We start from the raw sequence: 5,167 nt of genomic DNA on the forward strand, positions 1-5,167 counted from the left end.
TAGCCCCTCCGCGGCACGTGGGATCCTCCCGGACCGGGGCACGAACCCGCGTCCCCTGCATCGGCAGGTGGACTCTCAACCACTGCACCACCAGGGAAGCCCCATCTCAATGGTGTTTTTATGGTATTTCCATAAATAGAATTTCTAGTCTGTATGTATACACACACACACATATAACTGAATCACTGGAAACTAATACAACATTGTAAATCAACTATACTTCAATAAAAATTTAAAAAATAATAAAAAGACATTTCTAGTCTGTTGCCTCAGATGTGTTCATCTGACTCCTAAAAACAGCTACTAGTAAAAATTTTCTCATGTTTATACAGTCGGTTCCACACATGCTTTTCTGTAATTCCAAAGTCCGCAACGTTCTGAAAACCAAAAATTTTGTTTCTAACTCATTTGAGTGGCAAAACCTGGCCTGACTTGCATCCATTTTGTGGCAAAGCCAGAGGCGACGCTATTTATAGTCTTTGTTTACTCAACCTAATGTTAATAGTCATGCATTTTACTGCAGAAACATAATTGTGTTTATTATGGGCTTGAGACCTGCATATACATATCAGATAATAAGAGTTTCCAACATTTTGTAGCTTCTAATAGAAAAATCTGGGTGATGTGTCTTTTTACTCTGAGTATTATTTGGTTAGTGTGCTAGCGTGTTTAGCATAAGTGAGAATCATTATAGGGTACATGAATTGGACATATCAGAAGAGACAAGTCTGTTGCAGCAAAATGAACAAACAAAAACCCCACCAACCAGTTTCATACATGCATTAAGATGCACGCACTTTTCGAAATGGTATGAATAATTATGTACAGGTACTCATACCTGGTATATACTTAATTATATATATTTAAATAAACATAATACTTGTTTATTTTTAAATCCTTAAAAATCCAATTGTCTCATAGTTCCAGGAGTAGAAATACACACTAAATTTGTTTGTGAGAATGGAATATTTTCTAAATCTGTTAACCTGACCTCATATACCCTTTAGAAGAGGGACAAACTTACCATTTTCCTTTTTTGTGGCTTAGGTTGACTGAGCATTTCATTACGTTGTGTTCATTCATTATTATAGAAGGGCTTATTTATGGAGAAATTATTTGCAGAGGTAACTCATGGTGTCAACTTTGTAATCTGGTTATTGGCCCTGAGATCCTGTGAGACAGTGTTCCCCGTGACCCCAGAGCACCTTGTGGGTAGGGGAGGTAAGCCCTCGACCAGGCATTCACAGGGTGGCTTTTTTATTTTATTGAAGTTTTGTGAATTCCAGACTGGGTTCCTCTGTATATGCCTGAGTGAAGTCCAGCATGTAAATAACTTCATGTTTGAATTTTAAATCTTCATCCCATACATGTTCTAAACAGCAAGAGCTGTGTACGACAGAAACGCCCCTACTGAAGGTAAGTCTTTCATCCTAATGTAAGAGGGCACCAATATCCTCCCTTCACACAGTCACCACTGCTGCTTTAGATGGAAGACAGAACTGAAATGCAGTTTGACCTTTGATAAAGAATGCCTTGAGGTGGGACTTGGGTGAGAGAAGTGCCTTGAGACTAAGTCTCTGAATGCCTTGGAAAGAATTTGGAAATGGAGTAAAAGACTTGAATTCAAATATTGGCTCTGTTGATTTTGTAGCTGGATGTCCTTTTTTTTTTTTTTTTATCCTTTGATTTGCTTCTTAATTTCTCTAAATCACAGTTTACTTGGCTCCAAAATTAAAGCACTAACATCTACTCTGCATGGTTGTGAGAGAATTAACTTGGATACCATCCCCTCACCCCGAAAGCACCTAGTATCTAGCAGATCATCAATAAGTTAAGCTACTTTGGTTAATATGTTTCCAGAGCTTACAAGGTGTTAAGTTCTGGGCTGTTTGCTCTCAGGGTTGGGCAGAAGACAGGAAAAGAAGTGGAAATATGGGAAATAAAATGAACAAGGAGATTGGTCATTCTCAGGTAATTCAAGTGGGAACACCACCATCTCTATGAAAAACAGTCAAAAACTGAGAAAAGAGGTGGTTTCTCCAAAGGCACAAAGAATACAGGAGTGATGGCAGAAGGATGGACTCAGGTCCAGGGACTTTTCCGGAGGAGAGGACTTCTGTGCCTGGTGTGGAAGGAGGAAGTGGATTGGCTGTGGGGAGGGTGGGGTTAGGGTACCCAAGCCGTGATTGGGGAAGGACCTCAATAAATGTCCCTGAGGAATATGGACCGGGAAGCTGGGAAGCTATATTGGAAGATAAAAAGTGTGAAAGGAGGAAGTTGCAGCTACTGGTGGAAAAAGGTGAGTGGTTTGTATAGTGAATATAATTGGAGCCTCTCTCCACACCCTCAAATGCCTCTGCCCACTGAATAACAGATATTGGCTAGACTGTTTCAATGTACTTTGGAAGGTTAAAAGAAAACAAAACCCAACTTTAAAAAGAGAAAGGATTATAAAGGTAACCCTTGTAAAACATTTGAACAAAAATTGAACAAATATGACCAAAAAAGGTTATCTAATAATTCATGGCCCCAGAGGCAATCACTGCTAACATTTTGATGTATTTTCTTTCAGCTTTTAAACACATATTATATCACAGTTGTACATATTTTGTATTCTGCTTTTTTTCCCCCAAACTCTCATGTTTTCCCATGTAAATGTCATTAGATACTCTTTTGAACATGTTTTTATAACTATTCCTTTGAACAGACTACATTCTAATTTATTGAATCAATAAACACTCTGTGATTTGGACATTAAAGTTGTTTCCTTTCCTGGGTTAGCATCAGCAGTGTGGTGATTAATATTACCAAGATAATTTTCAAGTTCATAGAATCATAGACTCCTCTTTTCCAGGGGGGGATTCCATCCTTCCATCCTCCTCAATTCAGCATAGTAAAGGACTCAGGACTTCAGGGAAGCCAGAGACAAGTTTCCAGAATGAACGACAAGGGAATTCCCTGGCACTCTCAGCATCTAGGGCCCCAGGTTCAATTCCTGGTCAGGGAACAACGATCCCAAAAGTCTTGCATGTGGCAAAAAGCAAAACAAAACAAACAAACAAAAACCAAAACCAAAAAACACAAAAACTAGATGAGGAACTTGTGGGCTCCTGAGAGAATGCCTACTCAGATACTCCCCTACAGAAAGGCCCTGCTGGGACGGGGAAGGGTGTCCTCTGGGCGCTCAACCTTGCCAGGACCATGAAAAAGCACCGAGACCAGAGAGCTGACCTAGCCCATAGACAGGGCACAGAGACAGGAAATTCTTCTTTCTAAAGCAATCTGGGAAAATTCTCATCCATATGATGCTTTTTCTGCTGCCAGTAACTTGACAGACACATTTTTGATTCTGCCCTGCTGAAAGAACGGCAGGTCACTCAGAGGAGGGGTTGCTATCATTTTCAGTGTTTAGAAATCCTGCCCCACTCTCTTCTTCTCTTCTGCCCATTTTCTAGCTCAGTGGTTCTCAGCCACTCCCTAGGGAACAGTTTGAAGATTCGTGGGCTTTCTTTTTGTAATTACAGTGATGAGGGGGGAACTGTGGGCCCTTATGGGTAGGGTAGGGGAATAAGATACTCTTCAAAGCACAGCCTGAACAAATGAAGAACTGTCCCTCCTCCAGATTCTCAAATGTCCCCTAGGACATTCATGTAGGTGAAAACTTGTGTTTAATTATCGGAGCCTAGAATTTAATACAATTTTAAAAGTGGTTTTAATATACAATGAACTTTCTAGGAATGCAATTACGGTTCTGCGTGAATTCAGGGAAGACTGACTTTGCTATCAAGAGTTGTTCAACATTTCGTTAAGTCACCTCATTGATGGCGACGTGCTGGAGGTAGTTGAGTCACCAACTCAGCACCTGTATCATCCCGCATTTGTAGCAGTTCCAGCCCCGTAATTCTATGGATAAGTGCAAGCATCTGCCTACTTCATCATGACTTCAATACTCGTTAAAATGCTGTTTATGTTCTTTTACTACAAATTACTTTTTTTCTTATGTCACAGACAGGGAATCATGTTGATTTTTTTAAAAGTTCTGTGTGTAGGTAGGTTATTTCCTCTATGAGCTTCAATTCAGCACAGTAAAGGAGTCATGACAAAATGTTTCAAGGGTTGAGGGTTGAGAACCTCAGTTCTAATCAGTCTCACAGCATTTGGCTTTTCCCCACCTCCTTCCCAGGACAAGCCAGAAAGAAGCTTTTTGTTTTACCCCATCCTCCAGAAGGCGCCCTCTCTCTCCTCTGGCAGCCCAAACTCATTCCCACGAACAATATACACACGTGCGTGCGCACGCACATACTCTCACTCACTCTCTCTCTCTCTCTCTCTCTCTCTCTCACACACACACACACACACACACACACACACACGCACACACCTTCCATCACCAGACAACAGCCTGGAGCCTCCGGAACTGTCAAAAGGCCTGCACTTCCCCCACTGTCTCTAGAGCTCCCAGTTCTTCCTTAGTCAAGAAATATTGATTGCTAGGCCCTGCTGGAGTAGAGATAATGCTGGCTTCTGCCCACTTGGAGGCTCTTTATTTCCTGGTCTTTTTCTTTCTTTCTTTCTTTTTTCCCCTCCTACTTCAATTTCTCTCCTTGATGCTACCCTCTCCATCTTTTGCTTCCAATCCTCTCTCCGCCTTCCCTCCCCGAAGCAGGCGAGTAGCATTGCTGCTGGACCCACGGAGCACCTCTGGTCTCCAGCTCTGTCTTCTCCACCCAACTCCTGTCGCGCTGAGGCGGCTCCCGGCCTTCACCCCCTCCCCTCCCCGCCCATCCCCTGTCTGACTCTGGCTTCTCCTTTCTCTCCCACCCGTCTCGTTCTCTTCCTGGCCCTCGGCCTCTGCCTCTCTCGTCTCACCCCGAACCAGGGCTGCCTTCTCTTTGTGCAGCCGTCTTTCTCCACCTGCATCCCAGATTCCCTGTCTCAGCGCCAGCTCCTCGGCCTTTGGCTCGGGCACCCTCGCCCCCACCTCAGCTTCCAGTGGTCTAGCCTGCGGGTCCCCGCGCGTGTGTGCTTGTGCACCGGCGTCCCTCTCCCCTACCTCGGAGCCCCGCTCCCTTGCCGCCCGCCCCCCGGCGCTGTGGGCGGTCCAGGGCGGGGCTGGGATCCGGGCGGCTCCCGGGGCTCGGGTTGTGGGAGGTGCCCTCTCCCCGGT

The sequence above is a fragment of the Orcinus orca genome, chromosome 10 (genome assembly GCF_937001465.1).
Source record: "Orcinus orca chromosome 10, mOrcOrc1.1, whole genome shotgun sequence".
In the NCBI taxonomy this organism is placed as follows: Eukaryota; Metazoa; Chordata; class Mammalia; order Artiodactyla; family Delphinidae; genus Orcinus; species Orcinus orca.